Raw genomic sequence first — 13,944 nt, 5'->3', positions numbered from 1 at the left:
AATACATGCTCATTTACTCACATATATGGTCTGATTCAAGTTGCTGGGATTAGTTATATGAGTAATGACACACACATGTATTTAGAAAACCTAGCTACGCAGATCAGATTTTAATCTCAGATGCCCAGAAAGTCTGGATCCTGAAAGCCTTATATGGTCAAAATTCCCTTTAATGAGATTTCTCCCATTGATAGCACTCTGGCTTTAGAGAGGCAACAAAATCAGAGCCATTAAAATATTTTTCTTAAATGAGCCACTGCATGTTGCTGGAGAATTAGAGCTGTGGATTTTTTTAGCAGAGTCTGTATCCAGGAACCTTAGTTTCCCAGAAATAAAATGAATGGTCTGAATTAATTTATAGCAGGGATGCTTTTAATCCAGTGATGGTTCATAGTCTTATGTCTCTGCTCTGCAAAGATTGACACACTTGCATGCTTTTTTTGTGACATGTATTTCAGCTAGAAAAAAAAAATACATTTGTGGAAGCACAGCTTAATGGATTGAACCTACTTCTCTCCTAGTGAGTGGCAAAACTGTTCACTTGAGTGAGAGGAAGATAAGATTAACTGCAATAAAGCTATACTAAGTTAAGAAATTCTGCATGCTGAAAGCTGCAAAACTGTATTGGCTTCAAAGGCACAGAAAGAGAAACTCAGTCATCTCTTTTGATTAACTACTGCACAATTTCTGTAATACAGTATTTTATTCTGACATTTAATTATTTGCATCACTTTACTGTAATAACACCAGATTACTTGTGCTTAAAAGCTATCATGAACTGGTAAAAGCAACTATCCCAGGTGGCTTTAATAGTATGTTGTACATTACTTTTTTGTTTGTTTGCATAAAAATTCAAAGTTTATAAACATTGCCAATACAATGTGTAGCAAGCAAGAGAGAAACATTTTGTAGAGGATGTTTATTTAGATTTTCTTGGTTTCCTTTCAAGCTAAGATTTGTTTACTAGAGGCATTACAATTTAGTGAGACAAATTAGGCTAAACTTTTTATCTCTGGTGGTTTGCACATGCACTGATTGAACTAGTATTTCTTCTAAAGATTGCCTAGGAAGATAAATGAACAAGAGGAGCAATTAGAGTAAGGAAAAACTAAAGATTGGCTGACATGATTTAAGTTTACCGCTAAGGCAGTTTGTCATTTTGTCTCTATAATCTCTATCAGAATTGACTAAAACCGTAAACATAAATCATTATACTAATTTATTTCAACACACTGTGGTCTGGGAGAAGAAGATTTCATTTTTTTCCACAGACTTCGGGGGATTCAAGCATTTGCAGAACTTTTTTTAATATAGTAAAAAAAAAAAAAAAATAGCCTAAAGGATCATTGATTAGTATTTCAGCTTCTTTAAAATCTAATTTTTTTGGTGGTAAGCCAAGAAATGCCCTATTACTGTTGCTAAAATAACTATTAAGAATTCAGAATAAATGGGCATGGATTTGATTTTTTAAGTGACTATATAAAGCTTAATGCATGACAAAATGTAATGCAAGGCCATCAGTTAATACTTCACACTAGACCAGTTAATAAGCAACCTTCTCTCCTGAGATGCATCAGAACAAAGTCTGTGGGATGGTGGGATACCTTTGTGGGAGAGAAATCAGTAGATATCTGAGGACATCCTGCAGTATAAATCTCCATTGGCTGTCACTAGGCCTGTTATAGACTCTCCAAAAATAGAGCTCTGTATATCTTCATTAGGAACTGTACTAACAACACTGCCTGCCTGCATTTTATTCAGAAGCTACAGCAGAGCAAGGATTATATTATGTTGTTCTCGTCAAGTGAAATATTCCTTATCAGGGATTTAAGGGAATGATTTTCCAATGCCATTGACACATCTAAGCGCTGACCTCTCTGGTTGAGAATGGTCCATTCGACTCATTGGAGCTCCTTGCAGATGCCCATGGCAGTAGGACTGCCACCTGCATTGTTCCCCCAAAAGAAGATGTCGAGAGATTTAGCTTCCCCCATGCCTGCACTCCTTCAGACCTCTGACAGCATTGCCTAATTTCACTGCCCACCAACCCTACAAAACCAAGACAAATCCAGATCAGTTCTGGTACCTAGATCCAATAAAGGAAGGAGGTAGAGGCTACCTCATGGTCTGGGAGGGCAGTTAAATCAGGTTAACTAAATTGCAAATATTCAGAGTATGTTTCTAAACATGGGCCAGGGGTAACATTTCCTACAGAAACCTTACTTAACAATAGGTAGTTCAGTAATCACTGGAACTGGAAGAGGCTGGTTTCCTGTGGATTTGTGCTTCCTGGCTAACATGCTTCATAGCCAAGAATGTCTGGCACAGCCATGTCTTCTGTCAGATTATCTATAGGTCCTGTGCTCATCTTTGGCAATTATTTTCATGAAACCTTATGGAGTTTCACTCTCTCTTGGACTGTTTCACCTCCTACAGCTCCATGTAATCAAGAGTTCAAATGATATTATGACAGACAAACAAATGGAGTTATATACAGACAAATATTACACATACCTTGAGGGCATGATTGCACAAGCCATAGGAAATTTTACTAAACCAGGATCCATCAGTATTTTCAAGCAGAAAGTTTCAGGGTTTTTAGAAGTTTAGCTTGCCTTGATAAAAGTTTCAGTTATCAGTCTGTGTCTGTACGCAGTTTAATTTACACTAAATTCAGCACAACAAAAATATGGCAAAAGAGTATGTCTTTCATTACTATACTGCTGCTTAACCTAATGCACACACCACAGATATGCACATTTCATTGAGAAATGTGTATAGGATTTAATATTCCATTGGTTTCAGAGGCACATCCATTGCAGGTGGCAGTTCAGAAAGGGAATTTTCCTATGAGGCAAACTGATCCTCCGTAGTCCCTGCAAAACCTTGAAGCAGCCAAAGGGGTAGGGTGTAAGCAGTGGGATAAACTCTGCTATCTTTGTTTTCTTTTCCTTCCATTTCATGAGTTTCTTCCCTTTTTCACTGGAATGTATATGTAACTAAAATCCCACTCTTTTTTGATTTTATATCTAGAACAGAGCTTTTACCAATTAAGTTTTGTGAACTAACTTTCTTTCTTTCTTTCTTTCTTTCTTTCTTTCTTTCTTTCTTTCTTTCTTTCTTTCTTTCTTTCCTTCTTTCTTTCCTTCTTTCTTTCCTTCTTTCTTTCCTTCTTTCTTTCCTTCTTTCTTTCCTTCTTTCCTTCTTTCCTTCTTTCCTTCTTTCTCTCTTTCTTTCTCTCTTTCTCTCTTTCTTTCTCTCTTTCTTTCTCTCTCTCTTTCTCTCTCTCTTTCTTTCTTTCTTTCTTTCTTTCTTTCTTTCTTTCTTTCTTTCTTTCTTTTTCTTTCCTTCTTTCCTTCTTTCTCTCTTTCTTTCTCTCTTTCTCTCTTTCTTTCTCTCTTTCTTTCTCTCTTTCTCTTTCTCTCTTTCTCTCTTTCTTTCTCTCTCTCTCTCTCTTTCTCTCTCTCTTTCTCTTTCTTTCTCTCTTTCTCTCTTTCTCTCTTTCTCTCTTTCTCTCTTTCTCTCTTTCTCTCTTTCTTTCTCTCTTTCCTTCCTTCCTTCCCTCCCTCCCTCCCTCCCTCCTTCCTTCCTTCCTTCCTTCCTTCCTTCCTTCCTTCCTTCCTTCCTTCCTTCCTTCCTTCCTTCCTTCCTTCCTTCCTTCCTTCCTTCCTTCCTTCCTTCCTTCCTTCCTTCCTTCCTTCCTTCCTTCCTTTCTTTTTCTTTTTTATTTTTAAAGTGGCTCTCAACAGCCAAATTCCCACAGAAGACAATAGAACCACAGGGACCATTGCTTATTTTCAACTTGATTTCCTGTGGTACTTTTTTAAAAACTTGCTGCAAAATATGTTAGCTGAGCTTTTCATCTTTTTTTTTTTTTTTTTTTTTTTTTTTTTTTCTGTGATGGCTGTTAGATCTGGAACATTAATTTCCATAATTAATGGTAATGTGTGGGAACAAGAAAATGCTGATGCCCAGAAACGCTAAAGACTTCTAAGCTTCTTTGAAACTTTGTTCTAAAGTCAAGATAAGCATTAGTAATGTAATGAACCAAGATTAGCAGCACTGCTGGCTTGGCCCTAAAGCAAAAAGTGCATTTTCAAGGAAAAATATTTCAGTGCTCTCTATACCAGCAGGCCAAAGAAGGCAAGCTGACTGAAAGCCAGAAAAATTCCTGCTCTGTTGAAAACTCCGGAAGGAAACAAAGAGACTAAAAGTGACAAGTCTTCTGCCTGCTCGGGAAAGACATTGCATGTTGAGAAAACGCTCATCCCAGCTTTGAACTCCAGAGGGCAATAGTCCACAGCACGACCGGTATGCAAGTGTCTACTGGAAAAAGAAAAAAAAAAAAAAAAAGTATCTTTCATGATACTACCAGCAGAATTGGGGTCATACCAATACTCATATGATAAGGATTGCCAGAACCACAACTGGTAACAGAATGTGGGACTAATAAGAAAAAAGAGAGTTCACTTGGCTCTTAAAACTATCAAAGAGAAGTTCAGTAGCGCACTGCAGGAAAAGCAGGGCTTTATTACATAGGGGGGTGGAAGTCAAGTTGTAGGAGCTTGTCAGAAAGGTCATGTAATTTGGATAAGTCCTTGTGTGTGCCTATTAACAACTTTAATCCAAACAATACAATGTATAAAAACGTATGATTATTTATTCTGATTATACTTACAAAGTCACATTTTTCACATCCTTAACAGGGTAAATTCATATAGCACAGGGCTTAAAACTTCCATGCTTGCCTGTAACTAAATCCAGAATCTGTTCTATCACTGCCTTCATACTGAAAGCACTACATTTGCCTGTTTTAGATACCTGAGGGTCACATTTCCTTCTGCAGAGATAACCTCTTGGGGCAGCTGCATTCCACTCTACCCAGGAAGTTACCATGCAGTGAAGCTAAGGAGGATTTTGCTTCCTTCTTATTCCTTCTGACTGAGAACAAAGTTTAGAATGGAAGTATGCACACGATACAACGTGACACTGAGGGAGGTGATCCTATCCAGTATAGAAGTAAAACTCAAATCTGCATTTAACTCTTTGAGTTCAATGTGAGTTTAAAATAGGAGTGGCGATTGTGAAAGCTCCAGTACATGAGGTCACGAGTCAGGCAGAAAGGCTCATAAGAAAACTGTGATACTGTACTCAACTTTACACGTTGGTAAACAGCTCATAGCTAACAGAAAACAAGTGATTGAAGCAACTTAATCTTACAAGGTTCAGTACATTTCCTCAGTAACTGATCTTGTGGAGAAAAACAGAGTTTCCTGGAGTCCAATAAAAAAAAAAAAAAAAAAAAAAAAAAAAAAAAAAAAAAAAAGATACACTCTAACATGGAAAATTATCACTTAAAGTAGAGATTAATATAAGAATTGTGAAGCTAGTAGGTAACAGGATAAAAATGAGGTGACAGCAGGTTCTTTTGAATATGAGGTTAAATACCTGTTACCATGTTACAAAGTGTCTGAGTGGGCAGTTATGTACTCAGCAATCTTTGCACAAAAAGTGCAGAAGTGCATTTATGACAATTGTCTCAGGTGCAGAGCGAAGAAAAGCTGTCAGTAGAAGGGGCTCCAAGTGTCCTAAAGGAGTAGCCAAACAAGCATGATGTTACAGTACCAGAACCAAAATGGACTTAATCATAAAAAGTGCTAGATTAATAGCATAGGCACTGGTAAAAATCTCCGCTTTGAGTGACCAGCTTTGTACTTGAAAATGAGAGAGGGAGGGGAAGAGCAGCAATCATTGATCACAATATAGTCCTCAATCATGTATGAGAAGGCAAACAAACGATGATATAATAAACCAGAAATACTGTAAAACACTGACAAAGCTTGCTGAGACTGCATGGGGATGTATGAAACATAAAATTTTGGTGTCTGTTAAACATAAAAAAAGTCTGCAGGTGTTGAGAAAGATGTTCAGGGACAAAAAATATATTACAAGGTCATTTCCCTCTACCTGTGTTACTTCAATGTGTACTCAAGGTGAAGAGTGTTCTTGTTCTCTAAGAGGACAGTTCCTTATATGTGGATTTGTAATTGTTGTAAATCTTGTAACTCACTTCCTGTTCTTTCACTGTCACCCTGACCCTCAATGATCTTGTTTGGTGAGGTCTTTCAGAGCTCTTTTCCAATGGTGTCTTCTTTCTGAAAGTGGAAATTCAGTGTCCTTGGCATCTGCCAGACTGTTACTTGTGCTGTTTCTAACTTTGGAGTCTAAAATATTTCCTGTGTACCAGGTAAATGTGAGTAATATCAACAACCTCAAATTTAAATTAAGGTTCTGCAGTTATTTAAGAAGAAGATTTCAGGTTAAGACTAGGTGTGATGCTGAAATCTTTGGATCAAAACAAAGACAGGCCAATTAAGAAAGTTACATGAAAAATACACTAATCCACTACCTATAGTATGACCAGTGGTGTGGGGCGTGTGTGTGTGTGTGTGTGTGTGTATTTGCAGTGCAAGAAAAAGACATTCATTAGATTTCAAATCCTGTATTGGGTAGGAAAGGAAAAAAATTGCATTGAAACAGAAGCTTACATGGGGAAGTCTTTGCCTCACAGAGCGTCTCACTATTAGCATTAAAAAAATTCAAAACATTGAAGTAGCTCTTCAACATTACTCAAATATGCAGCTAAGGCTGCCATGTGTGAATGTTATACCAAGAATTTCCATTACTACTGTTGTATATTAATCTTAATTTATGTGAAAACAATAGCTTCATTCCTAGCATAAACTTCATCTGTATTAAAAGCATATTGTACCTTACAGTGACAAAAAAGTGCTGTAACACTGTAACATGAGTTTATGTCCACTAATTCTGTGGGTTTTTTTTCCACCCTCACCTTTCCACATCTCTCCATTCCATGCACTTGCTTTCCAGGACACACACTAACTAGATTAAGTACATTATGGGATAAAACAATTAAGTTTTAGTTATAAATATATTGCATTCTGTTTTTTTCTTGAAGCACAGTTTTATTCCCTGTATATTTAAATCATGACCTCCTAAATTTGTATCCAGCCTTTCTGACCTTTTGTGTCTGTGTCTGCCTGATGCTCTTAGAGTGCTGACAGCAGGCTGCAATGCTACCCTACACCTAGTTTTGTGAAGAGTGGATGCATCCACTGAGAGAGCATGTCCTGTATCCAATCTGGCCACAGATTTGCTGGATCTCCAACACTTAAAAAAGCCCCGGTAAGTTCATTTCTACTGTGTTTCCACGAAGGGTCAAAGTAAAAGGATTGCAAAAAGTAATAAGGGGCTCTGTTCTGAGGTGTTCAAACCTTCTCACACCAAAGCCAGCTCCAAGCTGTGTTTCATTCATTGTATTTGTTTTTATAGGGATATCTTACTGAGGTATTGTGTACACAAGTCCATACCACTCAAGTATATTTTATTCAAATGCATCTTTCAAAAGGAGAGAAAAGGTGTGATGGACGAAATGTATGATTGCTAACAAGAGCTCACACAACTTTCAAAATGCGATGTGGCAGGCATCTCTTCACACACTGGGCAAATGGCACACGGTACCAGGAGACATTAGGTTTTTAAAAGTGAAGTTAAACTGATAAATTAGACCTCATTTATTGAACAGCAGTTACAGCCAATTGCCCAGGGAGTCATTTGACACCTTTGAAGACCCTGCTAACTTAATTGGTGATAGTTTGGGGGCTGAAGGAAACATTTAAGCCTGTAGCAGCAGGACACCGTGCAGCATGAAAATGGAGAAGACAGGCATTCTCACTGACAAGGGGAGTCATATATAGATTTTTGTGTCCATTGTTTTCGCTTATTTGTGTGTGTGCTTTACTCAGTCAATCAAATATAATTGACACCACTGGGTTCTGTTGTTTTGTGGATGACAGGAGCTAATGCAAGGGAAAAAAGCTGGAAGTAAACTTCCCTCTGAAAGGCTGTGTAAAGGTTTTTCCACCGGGCTTGTGACATTTTTTGCTCAATTGTATTAATTGATGTAGTGACAAGGCAGTTGGAAAGATGATGGATACTGATCACTACACTTTTCTTTTCTTTTTTTTTTTTCTTTTTTTTTTCTTTCCTTTTCCTTTTTTTTTTTTTTTTTTTTTTTTTTTTTAGGTATTTGGGGCATTAACATAAACTCTGCTTTGTGTAAGCAGTAAGAATGCAGACAGTGGAAGTCTAAGGTGAAGGTTTAAGCACCTGCATACTGAATTTATGGGACTTCACAGTCACAACTGGACATTGCTACCTAGTAAGCAAGAGAGGTTGCCTTGGGACATACTTTTAGTTATGATACCCACGTTCCTACCCGTTTTCTGTTCATTTTTTTTTTTCCTGTTGTTGAAGCTCCCTAGATGTTTCAGATACTTGCACCATCTCAAAGAAAATTTCCTGATGTTTCCCTGGATTTCCCTGTATCCTCAAATTCAGGTTGGAATCTTGATTGCATGAATGAAGCAGGAAAAGAGACCTTGGTTCCTATCCACAGTTAGTTAGCCAGTTGGCTCTCTCCCAGCTCTGCAAAGGACAAGTATGTGTGATGCCTGATTCAGGGCACAATATAGTAACTACCACATGCATTCCAGTGAGGATGCAGACAGAAATCATACACAAATTTATTATTCTGCCTCACGGCTTTCCGTAGAGGACACTACAACACAACACATTCCCAGCACAAAGGAAATGTCCCCATGTACACCTGACTAAGTCCAGAGACATTGGGAATATGGCAACACAAGTGTAGCTTTGCATATAGATGCTAGATCTGGGCTAATACAGACATCAATCAGTTGGTTTCCTAAAGGGTGTCATCTCTGGAGTTTGCTCAGTATGTAAATTGTTTAATCACAACCTTAGTGGTTTTTTTTTTGTGTGTGTTTTTTTTTTTTTTTTTTTGTTGTTGTTGTTGTTTGTTTGTTTGTTTGTTTGTTTTTGAAAAGACACCAACATCAATTCCTTGCTTGTGGACTTTCATTAAATTGGGGTGGCTAAAACGGGGGGGTTGTCACAGCCTAAACTACTAAAGGAGAAAGTCCAAGTCCTCGACACAAAAAAAGAAAGTACAACTGTGAATCAACATTAGGGGGAGCATAGGTATTGTCTGTGAACACACAGATTAAGTGAATATTGAACCGGTCATATTCTTCCATTTAGTCCTTGTCTATAGTCATGGTTCCTAGCTTGGGATGATTAATGCATTCCATGCATTAATCTCCTAATTAGAAACCTTACTTTAAATGTCCTGCCATCTTCTGCTGGATACTATTACCTATCATCAGCTTAAGACCTGCAGATAAGAGGGGATATTGCCAAAGAAAACTCTCTCTAGAAACCTCATCCAGATACATAGTTTTGTTAAGAAAATTCAGGCAAATTCAGGGAAATCAAGGCATATTTTTTTCAAAAAGAAATGTACCCATGGGTGACACTATGCCATAAGTATTTTTTTAAGCCACTTGAAAGAATTGTGCCTATAATTTAGGTGATCTGAAATCATTTTCTCCTGCTACACTGACATTGCATATGATGGTGGCAATTTAGGATGAAAGTCACAAAAGAACATCTTGCTTCTTCTAAAAATCCTCAGTATAAAGCAAAACACTCTTTTCCTTCCCACAAGGCAAATAAAATGATACACATACACAAAAACAAACAAACAAACAAAAACTGGCTATGTTTTGGTGCAAGTTAACCAGAAAGAAATAAGTGGAAAGAAGAGACTCAGCTCCATCCTTCTCGTTGAGCTAAGAGGAATCTCTTGCAGCCAGACCTGTAGCTGGGTAAATTTCCTTTTGTCAGATTTCTAACTCAGTTCTTTTCACACAGTGCACCTTGGTGGTACAGTGCCTCACAAGAAATGGTACCTGGTTCACTGCCCTCTTCTCTCTGACATGGGACACAGTTTTGAACTTGGTCTCAGGGAAGCAACATGACCCCAGGGCTGTGGGATGCCAGAGGAAGGTCCTTGTATGTTCTCATGTTGGAGCTGTTTCAGGAGTGGATCTGGCCAGTGTCATGCCTGGCTTCTGCTGTTGGTGGCTGTGGGAAGTAATTCTCCTCACTAAGCAGTGAGGAGTTTAGTGCCAGGACTTGTCTAATAGTGCAGGTACTTAAGGGTTTTCTGGTGGACACATGAGAGTCTGGATACTCTGTCTTTTTGTATCTGAAGACAGCAAAATTATTTTTCCTGTATAGTCATAAATCCCCAGGGAAAGTGTGAAAAAAGGGAAATCATTGTTACCCTCTGATTCCAGGCTTCCCAGACCTTCTCCTTTGGACTTTTTGGTGCACCTGATACGTATCTCTGACTTGTGTGCCTGGTGATGTGCCCAGTGTGTAACGTGTAATGTGTGAAACAATCAGGTCTCCTGAAAGGCCAGATATCTTTGGGGGAGAGGTGGGGGGGGTGAAATGTGGTAAGGCTATAAAATGGGGCCAAGGGATACCTGAACTCTTTCAGCTCCCCAGCACATCCTCCACTCTACCCAAAGGATATCAGGCACCCCTCCAAACCTCATAGCCAAGTGGACAGTGAGCATCACAAGGATCAGAGATGTCTCCCAGTGGCTGCTGAAATCACCGAGTGTTCTCTACATACAAGAAAATACTGGGATATAGGCTTAAGCTTAGGGGCTCACAGAAGGAAAAGTGTCACATTTGTGAGAAAGAAATTTTCTTGCCCTTGTAGAAACTCACAAATTATAAGGAAACCAAACCTCAGCATCTTGAATCAAGACATGAAATTTAAAATGCTAAGCTGATAAAGAAAGAAACTGCTTCGAGACTTATAAATTTTATGCCAAATGCTTAGGACTATTTAACTTGTCTTCCACATTCAGATGTAGTACGATGTGGAGAACATGATTTTCCTAGAACAATATACCCACTACACAGAGGAATCAAATCTAGAATGCAGTTCTTCCGGTGCTAACGTACAGCGCTGTTCTCTGAAACATATTGTTACCACAAGCTGCTGATTCTACCAGGGAATCAGCACATCACTTGTATTAGCAAATAAGTAGAGAGCTTTTAAAATGCATAAATAGAACCAAGCATTTTCTGCTGCCAGAAAAAGCAACACACATCTGAAAATGGGGATTTCTTGCAACATGTAATGAAACAGGTAATGCTTTCTGTTACATCCCCTTTGAGGTCCGGCACTACAGGTCTCTAAAGATAACAACCTATACAGAAAAGATAATTTGGACATCCACAGGTGAAATGGAGTATAGAACTTCATTTTTTTCCCCTTTAAACCCACTACTGGTATCACCCTGGCACTGACCTTACTAATGCCATCATCTTTCAAAATTTCATCATAAATATTCCAGGTTATGTGTCTGTCATGTGTCTGTGTCAGGAGCATGGCCTGGCATCACTGAAAAATTCTGTCAGTGGATATTTTGGTTGATTTCTAACAGGAGAGTTTTTTCCACACAGCCCTTGTATGAGCAGAGAAAGCAAGCTATTTTCAGACTTTCCTGAAACTGAAATAGCTTCATGTTAGTACAAACAGTGTGAAACAAATGTACAGACACTCCCCCCTGCAGATGTTTTTAATTTTCTGGTTAAATCTCTCAATGTAATTATGACAGTGTGGGAAACTTTGGCAACAGTGGGTGAGTTTGTAGTTAACATCCTTTCTGTGCTTCATTATGAATTTGGAAATACTCCTCTGTGATGGGAAGATAAAATCCAGTATAGCCTGGGAGTTGTAGATCTGGAATCAGCTATCTCTCCATAGTGAAATTAGTATTGTTTTCAAACAAAACCAAGAAAATTGAAGGTGAGTAGTAGTATTTCTTGTTGAGGCTGTGAACATCCTAAATTAAACTTCATGACTTTTTTTTTCAGCTATTCTTTTCTTGTCTGCATGGCAATTACTTACGTCCTCAAGATAAACAACAATGGAAATCCTAATGCAAATTGAAAAAAATAAATAATGGAATGAAGACTGAATTCATTCAAAGTAAAATGTTTCCCAAAGTATTCCATAATCAGTCATCTGTGGGAACAGTGATGCCTTTAGTAAAGATCACTAATGCATGATACAGCTCATCATTCAATTTACCATCCATCTGTTGAAAGAAATCCATGCATTGTTAATTATTATTCTTCCTGAAGTATACTGAATGCTTTGCAGAAGACATAGACAAACATGACTTCTATCCAAGTGGCTTACAGTCTATGCTTCAGCTGTACCACAGTAAATGTGATGAAAATAAAGACAGCAATGAGTGTAACCCAGTATAAAAAATAAAAATGTGTGAATCTTCACTGTAGAATTGAGATATTGTATTATTTTCTTCCAAAGTACAGTCGCATAGTAATGTTGGTCCCTTCATACGTAGTCCTAACATGTACGCTTTTCAGAAGCATATTGAATACTGATCAAGCATTTTTTATTTTCATTCTGTAAATTCTCTGACAGTATCCTTTGGATGTTTATAATACCTATGTCATAACAACATGCAGATGATTGCTGTGTATGTTAGATAACATGTTAGATAACTACAAGTCTATCTACAATTGTATTTCAATGCTGTTTTACCTATATGTATATGCAAGTGTATGCTTGTTATTTGGGCAAAGCGAGGTTTATCTGTCTATCCACCTGTCACCTTCTACACAAGCAGAAAAGCTACAGTTATTTTTTAGAGAAACCTGGTGTTTCTGATGTGGCATGTTCAGAGACAGCTCTTCCATGCACAGACATGCACCAAATCCAAGTGCACATGCCAAGTCAATTCTTGGCAGTCTGTGCCACTCCTTTCAGATCTCTGATAGGTAATTTTGTCTTAAGATACACTAGGATCCTGACTCATGCATAGTGAAATCATGGATGCACAGCAAGCAGAGGGCTTATGTCAAGACAGGGAAGAATGAAGCAGCTGTACCTTCGGTGCCCTTCAGATCATTAGTGCCTGGTGGATTATCTCAACCACCACAGCAATGCTTCTTCAGTTTCCCACAGCTGAATGTGGTCCTAGAGGTAACTTCCTTGCATCAAATAGTGTGGGACCTTGCTTTTTAAACACCTCCGTTACTGAGATGCCTCTGTAATTAGGCTTATCTAATAGAGTTTATCAGGAAGTAGTGTCCTTTTCTTCTTTGCAATTAGCATCTTAATTCTGCACGTTAACTCGATATTTTAATAAGGCTTCAAAAGATCTCAGTATGGAGAGTGCATCAACGAAGTAAGCAACATAAGTAGCATGTACAAAACATTTTGTGCATGTGGAGCCCATTACATGTATGCATTACTTTTGATAATGTCTTAGATTAATTAGTCTGCAAGCAGCATACCTGCATTATAAAATTCTGTATTTTGACAAATTTAATATCTGCAGCCCATCAGAGCACTTCATTTCCAGTTTTTCACCCAGAGACAAGGCAGGTGCTTGGATGTATATGCAAGTATGTTAGATGGGCCTCAAATGAATGCAAACAGCTGCCAACGTTTATTGTAAAATCAGAACATTCTTTAGTAAATAAATAAAAGTTTATTTTCAGTACAGATCTCATGACACTTTTGTACTAAACTTAAACTAAAAAAGTCAAGGCTGAACAGTGAAATTTAGTAATGTAATAAAAACAGAGAGGGGTCAGAAAATACAGAACAAAGTAGAGCCTCTAAGTGAATTGTCATACTACTGCTTTTGCTGAATGCATGCAAATCGCAGATAGGTCTAAACTTTGTGTAATCACAAGGTGTATGTGTACACTTGCATTTGCTAAGCAGGATGAATTTTTCAGCTGATTTAAACCAGCATATTGGATCAATGCTGTTAGTGTTTTACATCAGTGGAGAATGCTGCCTGTACTATGCAGCTGGCATGCTAAAATAAAAAGCTAGGTTTTTCTTGAACTTGCTACTAGGCTTGCCACAGTGGGAGGCAGAACTGGTGGACAAATCCCATTTAGCAGTTTCATAGGTGAGTGAAAATGTAGTGT

At 38.0% G+C, this 13,944-nt stretch overlaps 1 long non-coding RNA gene across 3 annotated transcripts in view; it reads left to right on the top strand.

Annotated features, from left to right (window-relative positions):
- Positions 1 to 13,502, top strand: part of LOC311427584 — a 38,525-nt gene extending 25,023 nt beyond the window's left edge. For 2 of the 3 annotated variants that reach the window (XR_014687444.1, XR_014687446.1), the window contains exons 5-7: positions 4,134 to 4,311; positions 7,033 to 7,206; positions 11,845 to 13,502. This is a non-coding gene — a long non-coding RNA (uncharacterized lncRNA). The remainder of the gene's footprint in view (positions 1 to 4,133; positions 4,312 to 7,032; positions 7,207 to 11,844) is intronic. The other variant, XR_014687445.1, reaches the window with a different exon arrangement.
- The last annotated feature ends 442 nt before the right edge of the window (positions 13,503 to 13,944 follow it).

This window comes from Aythya ferina (assembly GCF_964211825.1).
Source record: "Aythya ferina genome assembly, chromosome: Z".
NCBI lineage: Eukaryota > Metazoa > Chordata > Aves > Anseriformes > Anatidae > Aythya > Aythya ferina.
The sequence above is the reverse complement of the archived record's forward strand: the minus strand, read 5'-3'. Positions and strand labels throughout refer to the sequence as shown.